This window comes from Belonocnema kinseyi, chromosome 6 (genome assembly GCF_010883055.1).
Source record: "Belonocnema kinseyi isolate 2016_QV_RU_SX_M_011 chromosome 6, B_treatae_v1, whole genome shotgun sequence".
NCBI classification, from domain to species: Eukaryota; Metazoa; Arthropoda; class Insecta; order Hymenoptera; family Cynipidae; genus Belonocnema; species Belonocnema kinseyi.
In genome coordinates, this window is record NC_046662.1 from 106,979,950 (window position 1) to 106,989,513 (window position 9,564).

The following is a 9,564-nucleotide window of genomic DNA, read 5'->3' on the forward strand; positions in this document are numbered from 1 at the left end:
TATACTTGAAGTAACGTAACCTCAAAATACACGCATATAGAGAGGCGCGCGAAGTATTCAAATCATGAGAATCGCCAGCCCAGCATCGAAATCTGGAAATATTAAAATCCCAATCTCTTCATCATTTTATTTCAAAGCAGATAGAGATATTAATAGGACATAGACGTGTCATAGTATTGGACCGCGTCTCGTTTCAGATCTGGGATCACTGACCTAAGTTGATGTTGGTTTAAAATAGTCAAACAGATAAAATTTCAGTGAAAAAAACATAACATTTAAGTCAATTGTTTTTAAAAAATTAATTAAAATTTAGTCATTTTAGAAGTCTCAAAAAATATTGAGACTTCAATCGATTAGACTACATTTTAAAAAAATATAGTACGAGAAAACAAAGCAGCGTAGGTTAGGACGACGAGCAGAAATTGACAAACTGTTATAAACAAACACAAACAACACAAACTGTCAATTTCTGCTCGTCCGTCCTAACCTACGCTAATTTGTTTTCTTGCACTATATTTTAAAAAAATGTAGTCTAATCGATTGAAGTCCCAGTATCTGGGCTATTAATTTCAGCTTCAGTTTAGAGTTAAAAAATTATGTTTTTTTTTCTTGCAATTGCAATCATTTTTAATACAAAATAGAAATTTGGAATAACTATTTGTTTGTTACAAAGGTAAAAATATATTCCAAGTTTTTACAAGAAGGAATCACGGCTTATCTATTTCTTTTTAAAGTTATATAAATATAATTTTCTTAAGATTCCGGAGATATTTCAAAAACATTTTTGAAGATTTCACATATGCCGAAAAAAAATGCAGAAAATTTTTATGTATTTTTTTATTTCACAGGACACACAAAATATTTTAAAAAATTCGAGCCAGCTTAAAAAATATTTAGGACTTTTAGAATATTTGAAGAAATAATTTAAAAAATAATTTTTCGAAAAACTATTCATGTTTTTAAATATTGTTACTCTCTTAAAATAATCTGAAATTCCTCAATAATTTTTGTAATAAAAAATTACATTTTTACAATGACCTTCAAAACCTAGAGATTTGTAGAAACTTCCAGAGGAATCTTACGAAAAAAATTTCATCCTTCCAAAATTCTTAAATAGCTTCTAACATTTGTTTTGAAAAAATCAACTGCAAGAATAAAAAACGAACATATATATCTTATTTTTTTCATATCTAACTTTGTCTATTAAATCATTAATCTCCACGGGGAAATGGACCTATTACCCCTATTAATAACAGTTAATATGCATAAATATATTAAATTGTATGCATATTTTAAAACAAATCTCATATTTCAAAGTATGTTCAAAATCTTTAATGGGTGTGAAGGTGTTTCAAAAGATTTTTAAGGTTTCGAAATACTTAAGAGTATTTTAAAAATTTCCACAGAATTTTCAATTGATTACAGTAATTTAATATGAGATTTGAAAGGATTTGAAATATTTCAGGGTATTTTTTAAATTTCAAGGAATTTTCAAGAGCTTTAAAATTTTTTTAAAGATTTCAACAGATTGTCAATATTTGAGGATGTTTTAAAAGATGTCAAGGAATTTTCATCTTATTTTTATAACTTTAAGGAATTTCAAAGAATTTTAAAGAAGTACTTTAAAAATCTTTGAAAAAAGGTCAAGGATGGTCAAAATAATTTGAAGGTATTGCAATATTTGAGAGTATTTCAAAATGTTGCACGGAATCTTCAATTGATTACGTTAATTTAATAGAGATTTTGAAAAATTTATTATATTTTAGGATATTTTAGCAGATTCCAAGGAATTCTAAATTGATTTCAATGATGTAGTATCAAATTGTAAAAGATTTGAAATATTTTAGGGTTTTTTTTTAATTTTCAAGGAATTTTCAAGAGATTTCAAAAGATTTTAAAGGATTTTAAATGTTTGAGGATTTTCAAAAAGATGTCATTTTCAATTCATTTTTATAATTTAAAGAAATTTTATAAAAATTTCAACAATTATAGCAGGGTTGTTTAAAAAAACTCTAAAGTACTTTATAAATTTTAAAAAGATGTCAAAGTGTTTCAAAATATTTTAAAGGTGTCGAAATACTTGAGTATTTTAAAAGGCCCCAAGGCATTTTCAATTGATGACAGTAATTTGATATAAGATTTCAAAGGATTTGATATATCTTAGGATATTTTAATAGATTCTAAGGAATTTTCCATTGATTTTAATAATTTAGTATGAGATTTTAAAGGATTTAAAATATTTTAGGTCATTTTTAAAACTGCAAGTAATTTTCAAGAGCATTGCAAAATTTCAAGAGATTTCAAAGGATTTTAAATATTTTAGGATGTTTTAAAACATTCCAAACATTTTCAATTAATTTCAATAATTTAAAGCAATTGCAAAGAATTTTAATTATATTTAACTTTTCAGTTTGAAGGTGGAACTGGTTTGTTAAAAATGTAATTTTTTTTTGGTTGGCGATGTATCAATATAGTTGAAAAAATTTGTTTTCTGAACATTTAACTATTTTGTAGAGAATTTTTGTTTGTTTTTGTTTAAAAATTAATTTCTTTCAACTACAAGAAAATAATTCTTTTTTGTCGAAAATATAACTATGATTAAAAATTAATTTTTGTATAAAAAATTAGACTTGGTGGAAAATAAATTTCTTTTGTGCAAAGTTCATGTATTTTATTAAAAATTCCGTTTTTTTTAGTACACAATTCAGCCTTTTGGATTTAAATTTAAATTTTTATTGAAAAATTTAACTATTTTGTTGAAAACAATTTCAACAATTTTGTTTCAATTTATGTATTTTATTCAAAATCTTTTTTTTTTGCAGAAAACTAATTGTTTTAGTTGAAAGTTGAAACATTTCTGTTAAAAGATATTCAAATAGTCATTAATAATAATATAATATTTCATAATTATAATATTAACATAAATAATATATATAACAGTAATAATATCCATATTATATACACCTGAAAAACATAACCTCAAAATCGACTCATGCATGAAATAAAGAATAACGCGAAACATCAAAATCGCCAATTTCTTTAATTTCTTTCTAATGGGGATCGAGATATAAATAGAAGACCACCGAAGTCTTTCGAAACGTTCGAAACTTTCAGATTGTCAACAAAGATATCTTTGTGGTAACGATGGACATAGGAAACAAGCGACTAGGCATGCCATTGCGGGGGTGATGCAATGAGGAGGGAGGTCCGCCACCTTTTGATGTCCCGCGACAAACATGGCAGCGCCCACATGTTTATATTTTCATGCAACGTTTGTCGGCAAAAATGCTCGTGCGCATAATCAAATAGCACATCGTAAGATGGCAGCTCTCCCCACTCATGGAATTCTCCCCCCGCCCTCCCGTGGATTCAACCCCGCTCGCCAAGGTTAGGATGACATGCCTAATCCCGTCTTTCCTACGTCCATGGTGGTAACTAATTGAGCAAAAACATAATTGGTAAATAATTTCAGAAATTGCTAACTTTCGTCATTTGCCGACGCGCAACTTGCGCCTTCAAAGTAACTCTTAGGTAATCCGCGAAGAGGGCGCAGTTATCAGCGCATGTTTTTCACACTCTCTAATTCCATTATCTCGGCAATTTCCCACCTCATCTCTGGTAGAGCCTGGTGGTCACTAATGTAGGCAACCGTTAAGACACATACTTTGATCCTGTGTTGCGGGCTCGTTAGTTGGCTCTGTAGGACTTTTCCCCGCTACACGTCCCTCAGGGGCCAAAGTTTGATCTATCTTTCTTACTCCTTCGTTGTTTTCCGAACGTCAACAGGCAATGTCAACAGGTCGATGCGTTTACCTGTGGCGACCTGTCAAAGGTGCGAATTTTTGGCAGTTAACTAACGTGACTCGGATAAGGTTAAAAATTGTTGTACATATAGGGGCTGACATTAAAAATAGCACCTGCGCATTGCCAGGCTTACCTGGATGCAAAAGTGTTGCCAGGCGGCTTCGAAGTCGCCGGACATTCAGGTAAAATTTCTTGAAATTGATTTTACAGGAAAAAGTTTGAAACAAAAGTTGGCCCACTCCCAGAGATGCATACTTTCATTGGTATATCATTTTTTGATCAAATTGATATATTTGGAGCAAACAGCGATTAAAGAAATGTCATAACAATAAAAAGCCCTTTTTATTGACAAGTGATTTTTTCGAAAATTATTAAAAGACAAAAGGTACTCTATTACAGGTATACTCCAAGATGAATAAGAAGTACTTGATCAAAATGTTAATATTGACCAAGTTATTCGCATTTTCCCTTCTTTTTCCCATTTTTTCTATCACCTGCTGTATCTTTAGCAATTTAAAAGAAGGGTTGCTCAAAATTAGTACACGAATAAAGTAAGTCTTGTGCAAAGAATTGGCGTCAGCCACTTTTACTTAAAACAATAACTTATTCTGCTATAAATAATCATAATCAGAGTCACGTTCTCAGCTTCTGATTATCGTAGAAAGTTGTAATAAAGGTGAATATGATTATAAAAATGAAACAACAAAATCGCTTTAATTTAAAATATCCATTATTTATTATTGTTAAAGTTTATGTTTTGTCGCCGAGATACGTTCGATCTTTATTACCGTGATGAATGTCAAGTTTCCCAGACCCAGCGTGGGACATTGGCGTAGGCATTACAAATTCTTCATGGTGCATTTTTAATGCAGTTCTATAGCATTAAAGTTAGCCCACTGGCTTATTTTGTATTACACAATCACTACAATATTTATAATTGCACGCTATGGAAATTTTTATTTGTCGCGGGTTCGAACCGTAAATGTTTCGCATTCCTAAGGCATAAAGCCTCGCGGTTATCTAGCTTCGAGTATAAAGAAAAAACTTTTGAAATATATCCTACAGCTGTGCAGGACACTCTGCAAATTTTTGCAACCCATTCTATGAAAAATGTTGCGAAGCTTATAATAATATATTTATGATATAATAATTTTCGAAATATTACAAATTATTATCGATCATTTTATGTAATTAAAAAAGCTTTTTAATACATTCAAAAATATTTCAAGATATTTAAAAATATTTTGGAGAAATCAATCTATATTTTAAGAAATTTAATCGATTTTAAATGATTTCTAAAAATGTACGAAGATTTCAAGAGATTTAACTGTTTTAATACTTAAACATATTCAAATATTATTCTTAAGATACAAAAATGAAAGGCAAATAAATGTTAAATACATAATTTATTTAGAAATTGTTTAATAGAATATTCAATCAATCTTAATCTTGTGCAAATTCTGGAGTTAGGTATTCAAAAGCCTCTTCACTAACCTCATTTGCTATAAACCAAGCCTGAAGACGGCGACTAATGTCAAGTCGAAGCGCACCTCACCGGCTCATCAATCTCGCATAACATGCACGGTACAATACATTGATTGGTATGGCTGTATCAAGCAAATAGCCGGATGCCCAATGCAAGACTTAAATGCAGTGTTCTTTCAAATAGATAGTTGATAAAAGTATACGTTCAATACAGCCATGATAGAGGGGCATACAATTCTTGTATCTACACTATAATATTTTGATATTTTAATCATATATCTGATGCTACACTTTTCCCAAACTATCATTTCAGTCGAATAAACCTGCCTCGTCATATTAGGCTTGGTGATTTTCTTATACGTAGGTAATAAATCTCAAATTCGTATGGCTGAGACAACACAATTTTCTTTTTAATTCAATTAGAAATTCTCAAGCAAACTCGGATGGCCATTAGCCTCAAACTATTTCTTTTAGTGTACAAGATTATTATAACAAATTATTTAAATTGGTCGAAAAGTTGAAAATTCAAAATTTGATCATACTAAAAATGTTTGAAACGACATATTTCCAAGATTTCAAAATTCTATGCACGGCTGTTCATATTACTCAGAAACTTAAACAATTTCTTTCTATGACTTTTTTCTATAAAAAGAACATCATTAGAATTAGAGCATTTTCAAAATAAGAAAAAATATAAAAAATCTGCCCGCTCGATTATGTGTTTACCTCGCGCTACGCGCTCGGTCTTTATATTTTCGCAAATTCTTGCCCAAACATTTTAAAATTAAGACTCAAAACATCCACCGCTGTAATTTTGTGATTGTGAATTCTCTTTCGTTAAAAAAGCTTAGCTCGAGAGTTTGAGCGCACCTATTGCACGCGACTGAGGGCAATCGCACTCCGCGCTTAGTCTTTGCATTTCTTCCGCATTCCGGCACAGACCTTCTAAAATCAAAGGTCAACTTTTCTACGTTATACACAACTCTTTCATATCAATTATAATAAATTTTTTATGTAACTCTGCCAGGGATTACTTTTTAAAAAATTGCAAAATAAAAAGCAAATTGTATTTATCATGATTATTTTTTTATTCGTTTCTTATTTTACTTTAAATTGTATTCTAAGCTGCTCTGAAACATGTATCATTTCGATAAATGTATATCATTACAATTCATAATATGCATAAAAATTGAATCATACTAATTCTTATTTCCTTGTTTTTATAAATTTTTTATTTTCAATGTTGTTTTTAACAATTAAATAAAAACTACTGCGCATCTGCATAGGGTCTGATACAGGAACCGCTATAGGGTCCTATACATCAGCTTATGTTCTCTTTCGCCTTTTCAGTGCTGTTTCCAAAAAGTTAATTTTAAAATTTTTAATCTTACGTTTTACGATTAAAAGAAAATCTACTCGTCCTATCGAAAAATAATTAATAAGAAATTTATAGATCTGTTTAGGCAAACAACTTTAGTCTGGTAATTTAAGTTCATACCTTGTGTCGTTTTTTGAAATAAATTTAATATTTTTATATAGAATGTTATTTTTTACGACTAAATCAAAAATTAACTGTCCTATCAAAAATTACAGCTCTTTTTGGGATGAACAAGTTTTGTCATTTTTTTATAGAAAAAAGTAATGGGAATAAATTGTTTGAGTTTGTGAGTACTATGAACAACCATAGATAGAATTTTTAAATCTTGAAAAAATGTGGTTTCGAACATTTTTGGTACTATCAAATTAGGAATTTTCAACTTTTCGACCAAATTGAAAAAGTTGTAATCATAATCTTGTAGGCCTTTCGAAAAGCAAAGTTTTTCTTCTCCTGACTTTTTTTCATATCATGCGTTGTTTGGCTTAAAATGTCCATCTTACTTTGTTTTTTTGGATTTTGAAAATGCTATAACTCTAGTAATTTTTTATTTTTCGAAAAAGGCATTAGGATAAATTGTTAAATTTTTTGAATACTACGAATAACCGTACAGAGAATTTTGGAATTTTTAAAAAAGTGGTTTAAAAAATATTTAAAATGTGCCCACTTTTTGAATTTTCATCCAAAATGGCTGGCTAACGAACTTGACCTTTAGTTTAGGAGACTAAACGCGTGTACCAAAGGGCAATCTAATAGATTAATTTTTTCAAATTGTATCGTGTTCACAGACAGGCAGACATACATACAGGCACACAGAGAGACACATTCATAAAAACCTGTTTTTCGGATTCAGGGGGTCTCAAAAGTGGACATTTGAAAAAAACTGGGGGGGGGGGGGGGCAAATTTTACACAAATTTAATACCTTCTCTGTTGAGAATGTAAAAAATAAACATTTTAAGCCAAACAACGTATGATGTGAAAAAAAGTCAGGAAAAGAAAAACGTTGATTTTTGAAAGCTCTCCATGACTACTTTAACAAGTTTTTTAATTTGGTCATGAACTTAAACACTCCAAATTTGATCGCACCAAAAATAATGAAAAATGAAAAAATTCTATTTTTTGGTCAAACTATGCAAGATGCGAAAAAAATTAATAAGCTAAAATTTCGCGCCCTGGAAAGACCTAAAAATTTGTAATAAATCACTTTTCTATAGGACGCGTAGTTTTTGTTTTTAGTCATAAAAAATAACATTAAAAATAAAAAAATAAAATGTTTTCGACTAACGACTGAAGCTACGAACAAAAATAAATAAACTTGTTTATCTAAAACAGAACTATAATTTTTGATAGGACACGGACTTTTTTCTTTAGTCGTAAAAAATCACATTAAAAATAAAAATATTAAATTTTTTTGAAAAAACGACATAAGTAAAAAATAAAAGTAACAGACAAAAGTTGTTCGCATAAAAAGATCTATAAATTTATTATTAATCATTTTTCGATAGGACAAGTAGATTTTCTTTCAATCTTAAACAATAAGATTAAAAATTAAAAAATTAAATTTTTGGAAAAAGGACAGAAAAGACGAAAGATGACAAAGGATTCTATATAGGACCCTATATAGGTTCCTGTATTAGATCTTATGCAGATGCACAACAGATTTTCTTTAATTGTAAAAAAAGATTCATAATAAAAAAAAATTATAAAAACAAGGAAATAAGAATTAGTATGATTTAATTTTTATGCATATTATAAATTGAACCGCTGGCGACCAAAAGGGGACACGGCCGAATTCAGCCTGAGAATAATTGTCCTGAGTGACAATTTTAAAAATCGTTCTAATTTCAGTTTTAAAGACTGATACTTGTAGATAATTTCAAGGCGCATCTTTTTTTCCTTTTGCAAAAATTTATAGGTTTTGTAGTTTTTGAAATAATTGGTAAAAAGTGGATTTTTTGAAAACGAAAAATTCCAATCTTTTTTCATTTTAACTCGCGCTAATTTAGCCAATTTCCATCATTTCCCGATTTCCCCAATACCAAGTACGTGTTTAAGTCTTCTGAAACTATCTAAGAAAGAAAAACGAGAATATTGTAATAAACAAAAAAGTTATTAATTTTTTTTTTTGAGGCGATGCAAAAATCATGAATTTTAACCTTCAAGCGCCTCGTTTAGCGAACGAATTTTAAGCTACGGAAAGCTTTCAGTGAAAAAGTTGTTCATTAAGGTTCAAAGAAGTTTTTTGGAAAGCTTTAGATCAATTGGATTAACAGTTCAAAAATTATGAATGTTTTAAAATCCAAACGATAATCTTGACGCTGGCCAAAAACGTGCCTGGCCGGCTACGTACGCGCTGCAGCGGACGACGTGAAGGTCAAGTCAATCTTACCAAAACAAATGCACAACAGTAACTCCAGATATTATAATTAAAATTATTTATTTATTAAATATTTAACATATAATATTATGCATATTATTGAACAAGAATAAATTAATTAAACAATATTTTATTAGAAACTACTTTTAGTCATTTTCGTCACTCTCTTCAGTTTCTTCCGCATCTGGATTCTGAGTTTGTACTTTTAAAAAATATGATTTGAAAAATTCTTTTCCTTTAGCGCTTAAATACTGGAAGAGATTTTCTACATCCTTTATTTTGGCAGCTTATAATCCGATTCGGGGCGGAGGACTTTTCAAAAGATTTTCTATTTTAAGCGTAAGTTTAAAGAAAAAAGTGGTTGGATTTTGTAACTCATAGTTGTCAAAAACATCCACTTTTCCATCAGGAAAAACATGCCAAACGAACGCTTTGCTGATTTGGAAATTTTTTGGCTTTCGCATTTTGCCTTTGAAACATTTTTCAAAATCCTGCAGAAGATCTTCACACTTCTCGACCATT

The 9,564-nt window shown here is 29.6% G+C and overlaps 2 protein-coding genes across 4 annotated transcripts in view; one reads left to right on the top strand and one right to left on the bottom strand.

The window, feature by feature from the left end:
* Positions 1 to 5,380, bottom strand: part of LOC117174781 — a 386,591-nt gene extending 381,211 nt beyond the window's left edge. The window contains exon 1 of one of the 2 annotated variants that reach the window (XM_033364147.1): positions 5,299 to 5,380. The gene's annotated coding sequence lies outside the window, so the exon portion shown is untranslated. The remainder of the gene's footprint in view (positions 1 to 5,298) is intronic. The other variant, XM_033364148.1, reaches the window with a different exon arrangement.
* LOC117174780 overlaps positions 1 to 9,564 on the top strand; it is a 246,670-nt gene that overhangs the window by 63,141 nt on the left and 173,965 nt on the right. The window lies entirely within an intron of this gene.